The following is a 20,014-nucleotide window of genomic DNA, read 5'->3' on the forward strand; positions in this document are numbered from 1 at the left end:
TTTTGTACTGACTCAGCTCTGGACCTTCTCAGGAATTCTGGAGATTCTCATTCAAATTAGACCACAACTTCATTTAAATCTTCTTCAAGTTGAGAACTTAAATCTTGGGTAGGAAAATTGTGGTGGGAAAATGGGAAACTATGCATTCAAATATATTCAAGGCCATTTAAAAAAAATGTTTGAAAAGAAATTGCAGCAACAGAGCATGACAAGATGTAAAAACTTTAAAATTTAACTGACTGCCTTCTTTCTCACATTTCAGAAAACATGCCTATGCTCTTCCTTACACTGTCCTTCCCTACTGATGTGTTTAGTTAAAGCATTTTAAAGCTTTGAAATAAAGACATGGTCTACTGAATTCTGTGATGCTGTGAGGCACTCAGTTTTTTACTTAAATAAAAACCCATATATTCTCAGCCTTCTGGATGCATATAACTGAATCAATGCTTAAAAGCCAATAGGTTCTTGGATGCTTTCAATTAAATTTAGTGCATGAAAATAATTTTTTTCTGGCCAATGCTCACATATGCTCTTAACACAGCATCAGTAATCTTCTTATATGTCTATGTATAAATCAAGAGTGACTCTAATAGTCTTAAGGGCCATGTACTGGAGAAACCCCAGAATGAGACTAGAATCAGGATTCAAAATTCCTTCATGACCGTGACCTAATCAATAATAAATTTGCATTAGTTTTGGAAATGTTAAAGTGAGGAAATGGTATCAGACTAATTTATTTTAGTAGATGCATGTGAGTTAGTCACAAGGTCCAGAAATCAAAGTAATGTACACCTGGGAGCTCTGCTACCAAATGAGCTTATCTAAGTGTGGGATGCAAATAGAGCAAACCTGGTGAACAGCTTGTCAGCATGCAATCTACAGCCCTGGAGCCTGTTCTTCACATGGGCCCAAATTTCCTCAACCCAGATTTTTATGAAAGCATATTCTGTATGCAATAAGCAGAGTTAGCCTTGGTATTGATTCAAAACTAGTTTATAAAAGCCAGGAGCCATTCCATTTTAGCCCCTTGAAAATGACTCAAGATTTTGTCCACAGGAATTGGATTTAATGATCTTTATAGCTACTGACACATCAGTCTTTTCAGAATCCTTTCTGTCTGTATAATTAAATTGAAAGCTGGCACCAGGGAATCTCAGGGTCTGTCGGGTAGTATATGTTTTCCTAGCCTAGAATGTACAGGAAAGACTGTACAGGCAATGAGGTGTTATTCTGCTTCAATGGATTGGAGGAAAAGAAAGCGAGATTGGTAGTAACCTCTTTGTCCATGGGCTGATTCAGTGTTCCATTCACTAGGCTATTGTTATTCAGGGCTCCTGTCTGAGGACTGTTTTCTCTGACGCACTTTATTTGCATGTGATTGTTTTAAAAAACATGCTGTGTTTTCATGCAAATTGAAATCAAAGAAGAAATTCTGCCTTTTTGTTCTGCAGTGAAGTTCCCTCCATTTTCCTCTCTTTGTAGCTGTTGGCAGGTCTAATTTGTCAACTGTGTGACCATACACCATTTACAGTCCAGCTGCTGTGTAGATTTATAACAAGGCTGGCACATTAGAAGGCACACAGACTTTTGCTCCCAGAATGCTATTTCTCCATCCTAATTTGCCTGTTTTCTTTAATCATTATTTCTCCATTCCATGCATACAAATATATAGGTATATGTATATATATATATATCTATATATATATATATATCTATATATATATATATCATCTATATATATATATATATACATATATATATATATATATATATCTATATCATCTGTATGGCACATTAGAAGGCACACAGACTTTTGCTCCCAGAATGCTATTTCTCCATCCTAATTTGCCTGTTTTCTTTAATCATTATTTCTCCATTCCATGCATACAAATATATAGGTATATGTATATATATATATATCTATATATATATATATATCTATAAATATATTATATCAAGAAATTATCATTTAGAAATGTAATAACTGCATGGATAGATGTTAATAAAATAATGCTTGCCTCCAAATATCTTCAAAAAAAGACAAAGAAAACTGAGTGGTGGCAATGCAGTTGCTTTTTAAATAATTTTAATACAAATTTTCACTGAAGGGGGAAAATGTTTTTTACGCTGATAGAAGAGAATAATTTTTTTTCTGATTTATACAAAGTCTGAGTGAAAGTACTTTCCAAAGAGATAGACTAATAGAACTGGTTGATAATAATAGAACCACATTTTTAAGCATTCTTTGCTGTCAAAAAGTTGAAAAGATGGAAGAGAAGAAAACTCATCTATATTTTGGGAAAACAAATGTTATAGCTTCCCTCCAGATTTACAGTCAGGTCATTTCAGGATGTCTATGGAAGCATGCTAATCTAGTCACTAAATATTTATAAGATGTTAACAAGCAATAATTACATATAAACATCACGTAGATATTTGTGATGACAAATCTTACATCCCTAGAATTCGATTTGTAGGCTGTTTTTTGAGAATTTACCATGCAATAATTTTCTCTTTTGTATATAAAAAATGTGTGCAGGAAATTCTGTCATCTGGGAAAGCAGTAAAACTGGACTGTACCCTTTTAAACAGAGCACTATTTCTAAAATTATGTATATTATGATGCACACATGTGCATCTGTAGTGCCTGTTCGCTTATTAATTCAACTTTTTAATCCTACAGTGTATTTTTGTGTATCTTGACTGTATTAAGGACCTTGACCATGGACAACAAAATGAGGCCTGTAATGCCACAGGCATTCTGTTCCCTCAAAGAGGAGTTAATGTGACATGATAAAGAAGGTTATGAACAGCAACAGAAGTTCAAACTCCCCTTGGGAAAATTGCTCCTTCTACTCATGCATTTGAGAGTTTTTAGACAACTGAAGACTGACTGGAAATTTATTGCCTTTCTCTGCCATAGCTGTGCTTAATCTGCAATTGGAAAGGTCTGGTGGGACCTTCCAAACTATGGTAGATCTTGAAGGTGACACCACACAGAGTGGTGATCTAGAAATGTGCATCCTCTTAAGCATTTCTGAGTTAGTGTTGCTAGAGGAAAATGCTAGAAATTAAGTATCTATTATTTTATGGACAGGGAGGGAAAAGTAAAAATTCTTCTCTATTAGAATGACTAAAGTGAGATGCATTGGAAATTGTGCCTCATAAAACTGGTAAAACATTGTGTTTGTTCTTACTGTTATTTCTTTTATATATTATTTCTAGACTTAAATAGTAATTCAGATAAAAACTCTTATGTCAGACAAGTATTTGTTTCTGCTTCCCTGGAGTTGGTCTGAACTACCGCATCTAGTCAGTTGTTCAACAACCACTGCTTTTTAGGGCTTCACACTGAGAATTGGCTCTGGTGTGATAAAGCAAAAAACCCACACATTCTGTTTTCAATGCTCTCCTAATTTTTCCCTTTAGAGCAGTCTGAATCTCTTCTTGGCTTTCATTAAGCAGGTCCTTCTTAAACTAAGTAAATAACAATATTTCTTGCTTTGTGGTTACTAGATCGTCCCTTTGTGACCATCAAGAACTTAAATGTATGGAAAGGCCTGCAAAAATGCTCAAATTTTATAGAAGCAAGATTATTTAATTTTTTATAAGGATGTAGAATTTTACTGATCTTATAAACAATCTGAAGACTCTATTGTATAGTAAAAATGATTGCTAAACTAGCCTTGTTGTAGCATGACATACTGAAAAAGAGAAAAAGTTCAAGACAGGTGGTTCACAGTATTTTCTCAAGAAAAACACAGTTAAAATATTGAAGATTGCAAGAGATATGCCAAACTCTGCTTTAAATTGCTGTCGTACATGTAACTTTATTTAAAAGGGGTTTGTGATTTGAGATTTGATTTTGTGATTTACATTATAATATATGTAATTGTTTTAATAACAGAAGTCCAATATATGGTGAACATTCACCAAGTTCCATTATTTTCTTTGCCCTTTTGAAGGAATTTTCAGCAAAATGAGCTTCACTTTTAAACTCATTTTGTTGCAGAGGCAGGCATTTATTACATTTACACTTATATTTCATCAGACAGAAGTTCTGTTTATCATCTATGAATATTTAGATGCTCCATTGTCGGGCTATTCCATTATGAATACCTTCAATCCCATAATTCTTCCCATGACAAAGGAAAGAATAAATACTGGAAAACATGTAATTCACATGTAAAAGCCATTTGGAAGTGTGAGTAAAGGGGGAAGTTAGTTTGTGCAGTTACAAATAATGAACAAGAGAGCTGTCCAGAAGAGGAGGAGAGCTGCCCTGCTCCTGTCAGTTTTGGTCTAAAAAGACATTTGGAGGCCTGGAGATACTGGACAAAAAGAAAGGCCTTTTTTCAAGGTCCAGTGGATGCTTACCTTTTTATTTGTCAACAGCAGAGCGATGTGTTAAAGAGACTGCTGAATTCTTGTTCTCTGAAACCTTTGTTCATGTCCCTTGGAGGTTCCCACTCTCGTCAGATCATTTCCCTCCTCCCCAGCAGAAGAACTTTTAAGAGAGGACTGACTGACCATCTGTAAAGCGGTTCAAATTCTTCATTCCAGCTGTGAGGAATTTCATGTTGTTGTGGTTTCGTGATCTGCGATTCAATGCCTTGACATTTTGTAGATGTGTCTAACAAATTGCTGTGAGCAAACAGAAGATAAAAAGGCAAAGTCAGGTAATTAGTAAAACAGAATATATGCTGCCTACTTGCTCTAAACCATTCTAACCAGAGGTAGAGATGTAAACCCTGATTTTATAGATCTAAATATGTATATTTAGCCCTTAGTAGACTTATTAGTCTTTTTTTCCTATATTTTGCCTACAATCTCCTTCTGTGTGTGTATATGTGTGTGTGTATGTGTATACATACAAGTATGCATGTACGTGTGCGCACAAATTAAACTTTATCTATCTTTATTAGCCTTTTGCAACTCTTTGAAGCAGTCTAATAATCCCAGTGGTCTTCAAAGTGTTGCCAAGGGATCAAAAAACCTCAAAAATCTTGATTTCTTCATCCTTATGGCAGCTAAAGTGAAGGCTATATTGTGTCTTGCTTCTTATCTGTGAAAAGGACTCTTAAACCCGCTTTAACCTCCCTAAAGATGTTTTAACCATCCCAGAATATGGGATAAGACTTCAAAATGAGACTGTTTTCAGAGCTTTACTTCTTGGAGCTATAAAAAATAAAATCTAAAGCTCAGGAGAGAAAGCATGTTATGATAAAAGATCTGAGGGCTGACATTCAGTGTGATTTTGGGTCTTTCTCAGGTTAGTCATTTTACTATTGGGCTTAGTGTACTCACACAGGTTACATACTGACTCCAACTATATGAAACACAAACATCTTATTTGACACTTTTTTTCATGTAAAGTTGGTGGTTAAAATGCCAGGTAAAAGTCACAAGTCTGTACAACCCATAAGAGTTCCACTAATTTCTTATAGGTTTTAAAAATAGCATAATACTCATTCCCCACTCCCATTTTTCAAGGAACACAGTATTAGTATGATAAAGATATATCTCTGTCTGTAATTTCTTACTGCATTAAGAAGACCTGGGAGTTTTATGTGTAAGGAATTTGTCAACATTGTGATGCCACTAATTACTAAAGTAAACTCATAAAGAATTCTGAATGCTGGTAAAGTCCTGAGCATGTTTTCTTTTTCTCTCCCATGCTCTTCCTACAAAATAGATTATACAAATTAAAAAAAAAGGTTTATTTTTATTGGACTCTTCTAATGCAATCTTTCATCTTTCCTTCTATTTCTGCTTCTGGAAAAATATCCTTCTAAAATAATTAATTTCCCTCAGAGCACATGGTATGCAGCTATACAGCATATTCAGTAAGAATTTTTTTCACAATTGAAGAAGTCTTATAAATTTGGAACTTGCTGTAGGTGGGTAGATTTTGTAAGACATTAGGTACACTCAGTGTCGTGTTCTAACTCAAAATGAGATGAAAAATTTATTTAAAGCTCAAGAACCTGTCTAAGTTCTGTGACTTAAAATTGTCACCACTGTAAGTCTTAATTAAAATATGCTTTACTTGTTCATACTGCAAACCCTCAGCCCATAGAATCGTAGAATATCCTGGGCTGAAAGGGACACTCAAGGATCACTGAATCCACCTCCTGGCCCTGCACAGGATGGCCCCAAAAATAACGCCATGTGCTGGAAGTGTTTTCCGAGAATTTCTTGCAGTCTGTCAAGCTTGGTCATGATCAGTCTCCTGGGGAGCCTGTTCCAGTGCCCAGCCACACTCTGTCTGATATTTTTAGCCTTTAGCTCAGAAAATTAGTGAAACTTTCTAGTTTGAACCCGAATTGTGACAATGAATGGTTAAGAAACCTTGCTATTGTTTCCTACAGAGCTGTGCTGAGCGTGATGTTTGTAGGAATGCCTTATTGCTTCATGAGCCTGATAAACGTGGCAGGCTGGATGTGACTGGTCCTTAGTGCTGCAGCTCCAGAGAAACAGTCCTGCTAGAGACTTGCCTGCTGCATTTCTTCATCTATGAATGCAGCTGATGTGAGCGGTGGTAGTCACAGAAATTTCTTAAGGGGACTGGAAGAACTGTGTGCGTCCCTTCACTTCGCTTCCCACTGCTCTCTCTCCACAGTTGGGTCGAAGGTTCTCAGTAGGCTCAGAAGATAGCAGGAGAGGAAGACAGAGAGAGACAGCAGAAATTATTATTTAATGAGTGTAAGCTTCATAGTCTTCTCCAGGTATTAACAGGTGAGTAACACACCAGAGGTCTATAAGTGATAAAATTTGAAAGAAAAACATAAACCAGAAAATCTGAATTATCATAGGGGAAAAAAAAAAAAGAGAAGGCTGAAGAAATTATTTTCAATCATTTTGTGCATAAGTATTTTGAATTACATCTTTCAGTCCTGTGGTCTCAAATTTTATTAGGTCCTCAGAAGAAGCTAATAATTTTCAATACAAGCTGTACTATTTTTTAGCTCCTAAGACAGCATTTCCTGCTCATAAGTGACTCTTATCCAAAAGTGTTTCCTAATTCAGTATTTTTGGGTTTGCATATTTGCTGCATATCATTGACTTTCAGCTCAAAGCTGTTTGAATTAGCACTTGATATTATGAAGTTTTTAAACTGTTTTTCCTGCAGAAAACCCAAGAGAAAGTCCTGCTGTTTTCTGACTTGTTTTGCAATGCAGTTTGTTGTACTAACCTAGAACAACTGGTATCATGTTTAATGACTAGCTATAGAAGCACACACACATTTTTTTGTTCACAGTAGCTTGTGTTCCAAGAGTTTGACTTTTCTTCTGGGTGTTCTCTTGGAGAAAGAAAGCTTGATTCAAAATAAATTGTGGTATTCCTCCTTTTGCATGGAAAACTGCAAAACCTTGTGACAGAAATAGATAAAAAGCCAAATTAACCATTCTGTTTCAAATTCAGAACATTTTTCTTTAAATTATGTTCCCACTTTTCTTGTTGCTGTCAGTAATCCTGCACAGTTTAAACTGAGGTCAGAGTTTTGCTTTACCATTCATAAAACATGAGAGGTTCCAGCTGTCTTTCACATCAGCAAATTGGCTATGCAGGGCCATTAGAAATCAACAGGGAAAAAAAAAGTAAAACTAGCTTAGTCATTAAACTGAGTGGATAAATTATAATTCTATATTTGTCACACTCATTCAGAGGAACAATGTCAAACGTCAATAGACACATTTTAGTTGTTGAATCACTACAACTCGTTTAACTTTTAAAGCAAATTGTATACTGTTTTAAGGACATCAACTGGTTCAAGGGCTTGTCTGAGTTAAAGCAGCTTAATCGAGTTTCACCATGTTTAACTAAGCAGATACACAGTGCAGGACCTAATTAAGAATGTCCTACATAAGCAGTATCAGGTCTTCTCCTTGTATAGTGGCTATCACATCTTGTTTCTTTGAGAAAGAAATAAAATGTTATTATTAGTCATCACTTAAACAACTCTATAGATCTAGCTCTGTTCAGAGATGCTCAGAAGAATTTTCTTTTAGCTTATGAATCACCCAGTTCCTGTTAGCATTGTTAAAGGTTCTTTATTTGCATGTTGTCCCCATATGGTGTTGCTAAAATGTTATTCTAAGGTTCCACAGGTGTAGAGGGCACTGTTCAACATTAACAGGCCCTGTCTTTGTGGGTAAAGATCAAGTTAATAGTAGGAAGGGGCAGGGTGAATTTATTTTCCTTCTATTTGATGCTGATAGAATTTGAGGTCTATGTAACCTGACCTATATATCAAACCTCTTCTGTAATTTATAGTAACTGTTATTTAAAGAGATTCAAGTTTGGAATTCCCAGAAGCAGAAAAATAACAGATAAACTACTTTAAATACTCAAGAACTCATTTAATTTAAATCAAAAGAGATTCCTTAAAACCCTAAACTGAAGCAATGTTAGCTAAAGGGCTTTCATAAAAGGATTAATTCTGTGAGAATTAACTAGCTTGAGCCTAGGTGTTAAGCTCCTAAAACTTCCTGAATGGTTAAGGTGGGCTTAAATACCTGAATTCATCAGTAATACCTTAGTCAAATATCAGCTTCATGCTGAAGTGCCTTAAAGACACTTCAAAAAGAAAAGCATTTTCTCATTAGTTTTAGTCATAATTAGGTCAGCTTAATTAGAAGAACATTAAATTCTCAGAGAAATTATAAATTTGAGTGATTGTCATAGGCTGTCAAATTAAAAGTTGTTTCTTTTGAAATTTTGGGTTAAAAGCTTTGAAAGCTTAAAATGTAGAAATATGGTAAGTAAGAACATGAAAAAAGACACTGCTAGATAAGACTGAGAAAACGTGTGAGATGGGCAAGTCAGACACTCAAGGCCATATTTGTAAGATATCTTTCAGTGGGTTTCAAGGGTTATGGAGACTGGAAAGAGGAAGATCTTTTAAGAAAAAATTTGGTACTGCAAACATCCAATAAGAAGGTGAAAAATCCTGCAAAGTTATAGATAAGGAAACAGAAGAAGAAACAGTGTGCTGTGTGTTAGAAGGAGAACAAGTATTCGAAATAAAAAAAAATTAAAAATCTATAAACTTGTAAAACTGTACTTTATTAAATTGTAGAGAAAACGATCAGTCAAAACAAACAAACAAACAAAGCTAAAATTTCTCTGAAACTGAATAGAATGAAGTTTTTCTTTATTAGGAAAAGGTTTTTTACACAGGGATGGCTGGGCACTGAAATGGGCTCCCCAGGGATGTGGTCACAGCAACAAGCTGAGAGAGCTCAAGAAGCATTTGGATGCTCCCAGGCACATGGGGTGATTCATGGGGTTGTCTTGTGCAAAACCAGAAGTTGGAGTTGATGATCTTTGTGTGTCCCTTCCAACTCAGGACGTTCTGTGATGCTGTGTCATGCACTGACTGACTTTAGGAGTTGCCATTATATTTGCTGCAGTGCCAAGAGCTGTGAATTCCAAATTTCTAGTATGAATTCTGAAGCATTTATGAGAAGTAAATCTTCCTCAGTCTGTAATTATTAATTTAATTTAATGAAATCTTGTAATATTCTTACTTAAACCATTGCATAAATTCACCAAAATACTAAAAACAGCAAGTTCAGTACTGTCAATTCATTTCTTTCAAAGCTTCGCGTTCACTAAGATGTTCAACAAATTATTTTCAAGCTTATTTATGCCATCAAGCCTGAAGAAGAGAGGTTCCATAAATCCTTAGTAGAAGGGTGAAACTTTTATACACATGCAGCATTCTTTTTTCTTGCAGTCTCTTCTGAAGTTGTGGTTTGTCTGCTTGAGTGTGTTTGTGTACATATTTATCGGAGGTGTTATAAGTTTGCTAGTGGAATTATGAAACGCTGCTTCTCTGTTGTACAATAAAAGCTGTGATCTTACAAACTGGAGTACAATTGATGAGCCAATGAGATCCATTTGGAAATAGAGAGAGGGGAAACATGCAGGGCTTTTCTTGTTCTCTGTGTCAATAATTATTGCAAGAAAGGATATCAATTTACCAACTCCCAGTCATGATTATCAGACTTGGCTGCACCTTTAGTTATGCAAACAAGTGAAATCATAGGATCACCACCTATTTTTGACTTTCTCAGAAAAACCAAAATAGGGGAAACTTGTCAAAATCAATACATAGAGGCAAGGTAGCTTATTTATATCAAGTCACTCTACTATGCCATCTGTGTTTTCTCACACTTATGAAGACTATTGCTGTAGTCAAGCTTGGTGACAAAAATAGTTTTCCCAGAAAAATGACTGTATAGGTATTATCTCTGACTTCATTGAAATAATTTCATAGGAACTTTGGGTTTACTATAAGCCTATCTTGTCATATTTAATATTAATTCCATTCTTATAAGTATGGAATGATCTGAAGTGAAAGAAGTTTGGTGAAACTAAGAACTTAGGACTTAGGAGCTTCCAAGGACCATATTAAAGCCATGAAAAGAAAAGCAATAAAAAAGTATTGTAACTTAAGTGCAGATGAAAATTAGTCAGTTCCAGCTTATTGAAAAGTTTGTTTTAAGGTTCCTATAATTACCATTTAAATCAGATGTCACTTAAGAATATGACTAGAGAAAACAAGCAAAATACTCCCTCATCTCAAGCTCTGAGACAAAATATTTCAGTGTTATTTTTTGACAACTTAAACATATTTGATTTATAAAAACTAACTTGAATTGATTAGAATTTTACCATTCATGAGTACCATCATAATTTGATGTGAAATTATTACATGTATGAAAACTAAATTGGGTTTTGTATATTTATCCCGTTAACTTCAATTTATGATGCAGACATGAATCACTAGAAGCAGTAATAGCAAATAAAAGGTTTAAATTTAGCAACTTTAATGTGGTACAATACATTTTTTCTGTCACTTTTAGGAATGCCAGAGTAACTCATGTTTGTTTATTTGTATTTCTTAGCAAGCGAAAGCACAGCCTTGAAAAATCCAGATAAATTTTATTGTACCTTATATGGTACAATACATTCTAATGTCCTTTGGTGTATTCTTGGGTATTACAGTTGGACAGTAAACTAATATTTTTTTAGCATTATTCCTTAGATCTGATCTCTAAGTTGAATATTTCCCAATTAAATAATATTCTTGTTTGTTATAATAAAGTGTTCCTTGATTATTTTGACAGGCAAATAAGATCTGGGTAACTTCAGGCTGGATCTTATAATTAAACCATTTTTAGCAGTATAGTATCTATTAAGGGGAAAGATTAAATCCAGTGGATCAGGTTTTATGCAGAAAACTTCATATTCCTAGATTCAAGCTGGAAGAAATAATATAATCTTACACAATTATAAATATGCACTTGATTTTGCAAATAGTCATTTAGAGATAGTTTTATCAAGTCTCTCAGAAACTAAATGCTTCTATTTTGGCATATAAATTAGCAGTCTCATTTTCTGGAATGCTGGCAGCTGCCAATTTTCAATAGAAATCATTGCATAATTTAAAATAAAATTGAATATTTCCTTTATTGTTTATATCCCCCAAAAAAAAGCATGACCAGTCATTAAATATCTGGTTCAAAAGCCCACTCAAACTGAAATCAATTAGGAAATTTACAGTGAATTCAGTTGGATGAGAACCTGTTTTTAACAATTTCCAGATTACTTTGTACAGGATGTACAGTCATCTTTCATTTACATCTCTGCTTTACAGCTTTAGTGTGATTTTGGATCTGGCTTTCACAGTCTAACTGGTCTGAGTTGTTAAAATGTATGTTACATTCTACTCCTGTATTAATGGGGGCATGAATAGCACCCCATTGAGAATTTAGAACTTCCATAAGTTTTTGTATGACATGAAACTATTTTTTAATCCATATCAATGAACTGACGTAAGAGTAAATTAACAAACATATCCAGAATTCTTCACCTTATTTATAAATAAGTGCAATACTTTATTATGTAAAAAAAGTTGATCTACTCTCTGCCTCTACAGAAATTTACCATGACCATCTCCTTTCATAACCCTTCATTATGACTGGCAGCTCCCTGAGCTTGCTTTTACTCTTTGTGGGTCAGTCCAGGTGGGGGTGCCAGGAATCCTGCCATCTGGGTTAATAAATTTAAATTAGATAATAAAAGCCACAGGGGAAAAAAAATAATAGAGCCTTGGGCAATACCCTGAGCAATGGAAATCTGTCAGAAAGGTTTGAGGGACATTTGAACAGCCAGAATTCAAATTCAAAGTGTAAAATCTTTTTTTTTTTTTTTTCCAAACGTGAATGTGCAATAATCACATGCATGTGAAGATGTACAGTAGGAATCTCCTTTTTTTGTTTAGCCTACTTCCCATTTGCACTTTCATGTCAAAAATACCGATAGGCCTCCCCCTGCATGGAAGAGTAAATATTTCATTTCATCCCATATTCTATTTATTTCTTTTGCTCATTCTGAAGAGGACTGTGTCATGACAAAGGTTTATTTTTCATGGTTTTTTCAAGGGCATAATTGAATAATCTTTGAGAGTAGTGTTGATCTTGGGTTTTGTGTATCTGACTAGAGCTAACAAGGTAAGGATTTTCTCACAGACAACTGAAGGGATAAAGGAGAACTTTGTTCCTAAAATTGTATAATCTCTCAGATCTTTAAGCTGAATTCCGTAGGAGGTGCACCAGTTTTGATGTGATACCTAATAATGGATATTGGTCACTTTATGGCTCATTTATACAAGTTCTGTTCATGTTTGTCCCTAAAACCCTGCTTCTCACAAAAATGGGACTTGGAAATTTGCATTTCAAAGCTAGTTATCAAATTAAAGAAATGGTTCTTGTTTCACTTTTAGAGTTATGAAATAATGGCACTGTTTATGACACTTAAAAAACTATTCTGTATTTTTTTATTATCTGAAATTCTTAAGACTATGAAAACAGATGAAGCTATGAGTTATATTAACGTTCATGGCAAGCTTCCTGCCAGGATAGAGTTTTACTCCAGATTTTTCAGCAGAACTAGTACAAAGATTTATTCAGCTATTTGTTTATGTGGATCATTTGTGTTAGTAGAGCTTTTGTAATAAAGGTCATGAGTGTGTAGCACCACTGAAGTGCCTTGAGGTGCTAAGAAGATACAGTCCTTTTATTCTACATGTGAGGAGTGTTTTCTTTGATAAAGCTTTAATTAAGAAAGAAACAGGAAAAAAACAAAACCAGCAATCAAACAAATAAAAAAAAATTAAAACAAAAAGCCCCATAATGCAAGAAGGTTTTAAATTTCAGTAATAATTGCCTTTTGTTAAAACTGGTAGAGGATAATTTTTTTCTAATTGTTCAGCTCAGTTCATTGACATCTAAATAATAAATAATATGTTAATCTTTTACAATAATGGTAAATCAACTAATTCCAAATAAAACAAAAAAATTCATTTCTTTTCATGTGCAATGCTAAAAAAGATGTTTACTGTTGTTTTAGTCAATTAAAAAATATGAGGTTCTATGGAAAACTACAGACAGTGCATGATGAATATTTGTAATATATAAACATTGAAATTTTTTAAGGGTTTTCTTATAGCTTCACCAAAAATATTTTTAATTAAATAAACAGTAGCAATTGAAATCATTATATTTCAACACTTGTGGTATGAAATATGTGAATTGTATCTGTATTTGGGTTTCAGATCTTGACAGAAGCTGGAGTAAATACAATAGTCTCAGAATGATTTATCTTGGTGTATTTATTCTCATTAGGTATTTATCAAAAACCTCAGGCATCCATAGATCAATCTGTGTTGAAGACATAATTTTAAACAATTAGTTTAAAGCTAGGAAGTATCAACCAAAATATTTTAATTCACAGAGCCTAATATTACAAGTACTACAGGTTGGTACTTGGTTTTTTTGTTGTTGTTGTTTGTTTGTTTGTTTGTTTTGTTTTCCTTATAAGTATTATTAACCACTTATGGAAGGAAAAGCTCTACTTATATACATTATGTCCTGGCTATTGGCAGGGAAACTAAACTGTTTCTCTGAATGTTTTAAGACCTTAGTAGTCACAAATCCTACAAAGCAGAGATCCATTAAGAGATAACTGTAAGTGGCATGCTAACCTGATTGAAATTCTGATGTAGAGCAAATATTTGTCAGGGTTGTTTAATAATAATAACAAAAACGCATATTTTGAAAATAGTAACCTAAGATTTGTAATAATGATTCTAATGGTGACCGACTACTGCTTTACATCAGAAGTTTGTTCAGAGCTGTCAGAAAGGCAGAGTTTTTAACTGATGTTTGTCAGTGGTTACTCACTGAAGCCCCAGCTTTAGCACGACTTGGTGGGGGAACACATCAAGTGAAGCATTATTGATTATATAGATTTCTTGAACATCTTGTTCCAATATTTGGTGAATGACATACTGAAGAAAGTGTCTGTATTGGTTTAATGAGACACCTGCGACAGGGCAAATTTAACCTAATAATTTTGAAAGGAGCTTACAGGACTTCTGGATATAATTTAATAAAAAATACTATATGATGGATGATAAATTCAGTTTTTTGAAATGCTGCTTTTAGCCTCTACTGGATCTGTGTTTAGAAGCAAGTTTCTGAATACTGGATCTTGGATGAAAAGGTATGTAGATCTAAGAGTATAATTTCTGTTCTATTCTAGTCTTATAGATTTAGCTGCTGCTTTGTTTTAAAGTCTTATTCTGGAAAACTGATATCTGTGATATCCTAGGGAATTAGTGTCCGCTACAACTTCATACCTAGAGATTATTATATAATTTTAAAAGGAGAAAAAAAACCCATCTCTTCTAAGATGGTAAAGTTTTGGTGAACTTAGACCTAATTTTATGATCAACCAACTCATTAGCAATAATACATATTTCACAAGATAAACAGACCTAACTGAAAATATTGTTTTGAAGAACACTGAAAATTTTAAATTATGTTTTTCCTTAAAGATTATATAAATCTTAAATTGTTTCATCAGTTTATGTTAGGATTTTTAAATATACTTCTTTATTTATTATTCTTTTGATGAACTTCAGGTTTACTTCTGAAACACATTGTGCTTAACCTACATTTATATCTGCCTTCTAGATAAATGTTATCTCAGTATATTTTGACAGTGACAAAGAGCAAATGCACAGGATTTAAAATTTAACATTAAATTTATATCCTAGATCTTAGCATTTCCTCAGTTATGATGGCAGGAGGGGAAGAAATTTTTGTTCTCTCTTTTGAAAGACTGTATAACTGGAGATTCCCTTAAATTATATTGAATTAAGCAAGCAAAGCCTCTGTTACATAGAATCATAGTGAATATAGAATAAAGTGATTCAGAATGGACCCATCAGGGTCCTCAAGTTTAACTCCTGGCCCTGTGCAGGACACCCCAAGCGTCCACACCACGTCCCTGACTAGATTTCTTGAGCTCTGTCAGGCTTGGTGCTGTGACCACTTCCCTGGGGAGCCTGTTCCACTGCCCAACCACTCTCTGGGTGAAGAACCTTTTCAAAGACAGCAGGTAAAACTAGAATGGTGAAGTTATTGGTATTCAATATTCGAAAACTTATTGAGAATTCAATAGAATTAAACTTTTTATCAGTATCTTCAACCTATTCAAAAGCAGCAGGATAGTGTGTCTATCCTAATTTTAGGAATATTTGGGACTGGTTTCATCACCCCTGCAAGCTTTTGTTTCAGGTATCTCTACAAAATGCACTGATTTGGTGAATACCTAAATGATTGATATTTGTCCTACAGAGGCTTCATTTCAGAGAATTATTGATTGTGCAAGTTCTCTTATCTGTGTTTGGTATATAAAACATTGCCTTATGAAACAACTCACCAACAAGCGCTCAGTACTACTAAGCAGAATATGGAACTGAGTTTAAAGAGCAGTTCTTACAAAAATGCTGTTTTAATTCTGGATTTGGGGTTTTGGTGGGAATTTTTTGTGGTTTTGTTTGGTTTGGTTTTGTTGGGTTTTTTTTTCTGAGTGGTCTTGTTTTAGCAATAAAGACATGAAGAGAAGAAAATATAAATGGGGTAAAAAAGGAAAAGTGAGAAATATGAAAAGTTGAGAAAATAGTGAAAGACATTGCTTGGATAGTCAAGCTGTTATAAAATATTCATAAAAGAGGAACTTGTCTGTTTCATTTGCCATGCCTTATGTTTCATAGTGATTTTCATTCCTGTGTGATCAAGTTGGTTTCTTGAGATGACACAGAGCATCTGATTGAAGAAAAGAAAATGAAAAAAAAGTAGATTTTTAGCTGTAGTAGGAGAGAACCAGGATTATGTGCTTCACTCAGATAACTGCCAGCTGACACTGTTGTAATTGCATAGGGGTCTCAGTCTTGGAGCATTGGCTAGAATATTGCAAAAAGCAAGATCTGATGCAGGAAGTGGAAGAACATAGCATAGGCAATTTATTAAATTTTTTATTGTTTCTGTCCTAAAGAGCTATATGTAACTTTTTTTTCTTCCCTATAAGAATAATTTAAAAATATATTGCAACCTTGCACTACAACTACTTTTTCTCTTATGGGTAGTTAGTGATTCTTATTTAATTATTATATTACTTTAATAAAGTAATATATAACATTACTTCTAAGGATGCATTTCATAATTATATTTCTAATATTAGACTGGTTTAATTACAAATTTTCATATACTATTTAGTGGCATATTTCAATTAAGAGAATTTTATGTGTCCACACAAAAACATAAATATACACACACATTTAATTAAAAAAGCCCTCTACTTTTAGTCAATTAATTGTGCTTGGAAAGTGAATAATGTATACGCAGATTATTTTCAACTATTGCTAAGGTTCCATTTTTAATTATAATTTTTTATCAGACAGATTTGTTGTAAGTTCAATTTGCATTTAAATATTTTAATCTGCTGACATGGACTCTAGTTAGATTCTATTATAGATTCTATTTCCATAACGTTTCTGTTATTAAACATAATAGTTTAGGGTTTGGATTGTGTTTTTTTGCTTGGCTTTGGAACACTTAATTCCTACTGTATTTTTATGTTATGTCTAAAACCTGGATTGAGTCCCCATGTTTCAAACATTATTGGAAAACATTTCTGTCAGTTTCTAAAGATTTTTAGCTTGTAAAAAATGTATGTCAAAAAGAATACTTTTTATATTATAAGCATACTACTTTCAATAGGTAATAGGATTTGTTGTTAAATTGAAGACTTGGCCATCAGTAACTAAGATATGGGATGAACTTTCATGGGTGTGCAGGTAGGAGTTGTGCCTGTAGGGTTCTTCTGTTCAGTTTTCTTAAACAATCACTGAGGCAATAAAGTTCTCCAGTCTTTACATTTTTCCTCTTTCTTTGTTCTCTTGTTAATCAACGCATGTGCCTTTTAAAGGAAAATTTCAAGAAAATTGAAAATCAGGGCAATTTAATTTTCTGTTATACTGGTAATGATAAAATGAACAACTTGTCTGAATCTTCTGTTTCTCAGTCAAGTGATTTTTTTTTTTTTTTTGGGGGGCATGTCAGTAGCATGGTCTGTATATCATCTTTCTGGTATCCTGGGGAGGAAAGTCCTGAACCCTTGAAAAGTAATAAAGTTCTGACTAATGGGTTGCTGGTAAGCAGACAGATTTCATGTAGGCAGCAATATCTAGAAGTGAAAAATTATGCTATAGTTTTCTGAATTTTTTTTTCATGTCGTAGACTTCTAATACTATTTTGGAAACTATGATCATAGAAAATCTCTAACTTTGTTACTAAAACAAGCATTTTAGTTTTTTATTGTCAGTGGTACTGATGCCTCAGGTTTTATTTTTTATATTTTTCAGATTCTGTTCTGTTTTTGTGTGTAAATCTAGCTCCATATTAGGGGATAGTAAGCTCTCTTTACAGAGTAGGGAGACAAAACAATTCCTTCTCTAGCTGGGGACCAAGGACAATCGATCCAGATGTCAGGCCCAGGTGTATAAACAGCAGTGGACCAAAGAGAGAAAACAAGCAGGATGGGACTTCATGGGCTAAAGCCATAATTGGACAATTAACTCCAATATGCAAATGAACCAGAACTTACAAAAGTGAGAGACCCCGTGACCACTTGTCAATTTTGTGACCATTTTGGTTCATCTTGGCTGAAGCCCTGGCTGGGCTCTTGTGCTGCCCAAGGTGCATCTATTGAGGCCTTCTAATAAATCCCTACTTTTTTCTTTAACACCCTCTAGTCTCTGTTCTAGGTCAGCCTTCACAAGGCATCAGTACTAGTACACATTTGAGAAGGAGGGTCAGAAATTAGAGAGCTGAAAAAACCCCCAATCATAAGCAATTAACTTATTACTCAAATTATTAAAAAATAAAAGAGAGGCTACAATTTTTTACACACTGATGTTAACCTTGAAAGATAGCTTTTATCTCTTTTAAAAGGTTAATAATGTTCTTAATTTAACATTAACACATTTGCTCTCTTCTTTCCTTAGAATATATTAAAAGGATGAATTTTGTAATTTCTGTGACTTCAGCCATATTAAAAGTGTAGTTCTAGCTTTAAAATTAGAACTAGAGCAATGTAGTCTTGTACTTTCATTTGTTTGAAATTGCTCCTAGAGATGAGATACAATATGGGCTTTCATTTTACATTTCGTCTTTTCTCTGCCATGGAACTTGTAGATGTATGGAAAGCTTACATACTTTTTACTGCAAGCAAATTCATTTATCAGGACAAATGATGAATCTCATCTACTTCACAATATGGCATTGCAAATATGAAAAATTTCCATTAAAAGAATCCATGAAAATAAAGAGACTTTTTTTGAGGGATAAAGTACACCTTTTTTCCCCATTTATCATGACTGCCATTATTTTCTGAATTTAAAACTGAGTCACTTATTCATACTAAAAATCATAGTAAGATAGTGTGGTTGTATCAAAGCACCAGTCTTTAGTCACTTCCTTTTTAAATTTTTTTTCCAGTAAACTGGACATTCTGAGTTTGCAGTTGGACTTATTCAACTGTATCCTTTGACCTGCAGGTTTTATTCCTTTTCCTAGCTCAAAGAATCTCATTCAAGATATCTTCTGGTATTCAGAACATAAGATTTGCCCAGCTGCCCATTGAAAATGTTACCTTCCCTGATTTCATAAGCAGAGCTACACGTATATCAGTGCACTCAATCTGCCTATTTGTACAGTCCTGTGAAATTCGTGTTTACAGCTTGGATTTTCTTTCAAGTTTCATAATATGCTGTCACCTTTGCACAGCATGGCAAGGGAAGAAATTAATACATAAACTAAGTGCATGGCACGAGGTACATTGTGTGATTTAATGGGGGCTATGCAGTCATACCCAGAGAAGATCTTGGACTGTTATGGGTGGTACCAACCCAGCAGTGTGTCAGTTGCTGGAGTTAAAGCAGAAGGCATGATCACATGTGAAATGTTGAGTATCTAGATTTACTTGACAAAGAAGTAATCAGAATACCAGGAGAAAGAAAATATCACTCCTTCAGAAAAGTCACTAATATCACCAGGCCTTCTGGCACAAACCTCCATCCAGGTTTGTGCAGCATCCATAAGTCTGGTTCCAGCCCAATCCACTTGATCTTGGGCAGGGAAACGCACAGCCCAAACCTATCACCTCCCCACAAGACATTTCCACTGGAAACACTGAGTTCAGCTCAGGAAGCAAATCTCTGAGCTGTCTCTGCTCCCAGCATTGCAGGGGCTGAGGGTCCCCAGGCACACCCAGCTGCAGCCCCCGCCAGCTCAAAGCAGCTCAGGCACCTGGGCTGTTGAGCAGGAGCTCCCTGAAGGACTGTGTGACTCCAAAGCTGGCTGGCTCCATCAGGCTGCATGTTTATAGCACTCACTGAGGTCTCTGAGCTACTTATTTCAGGAAAAAGCAGTGAAATATCTGTTTTGGAAAGTAACACTTACATTTTGAATGCATATTTTTTCCAGTAAAACCTGCAGAAAGCTGCTAACAAAAAACAGTTCAGTGAAGCTTTTACCAAAAACCTTTCTTTCTGCCTGCAAAGATTCACTCCTATTTATAAACTCACTCCTAC

At 34.4% G+C, this 20,014-nt stretch overlaps 1 protein-coding gene across 2 annotated transcripts in view; it reads left to right on the forward strand.

Annotated features, from left to right (window-relative positions):
- The window catches only part of IL1RAPL1 (interleukin 1 receptor accessory protein like 1), a 516,974-nt gene that overhangs the window by 298,148 nt on the left and 198,812 nt on the right, over positions 1-20,014 (forward strand). The gene's annotated exons all lie outside the window — the stretch shown is intronic.

Source organism: Geospiza fortis, unplaced genomic scaffold (assembly GCF_000277835.1).
Source record: "Geospiza fortis unplaced genomic scaffold, GeoFor_1.0 scaffold161, whole genome shotgun sequence".
In the NCBI taxonomy this organism is placed as follows: domain Eukaryota; kingdom Metazoa; phylum Chordata; class Aves; order Passeriformes; family Thraupidae; genus Geospiza; species Geospiza fortis.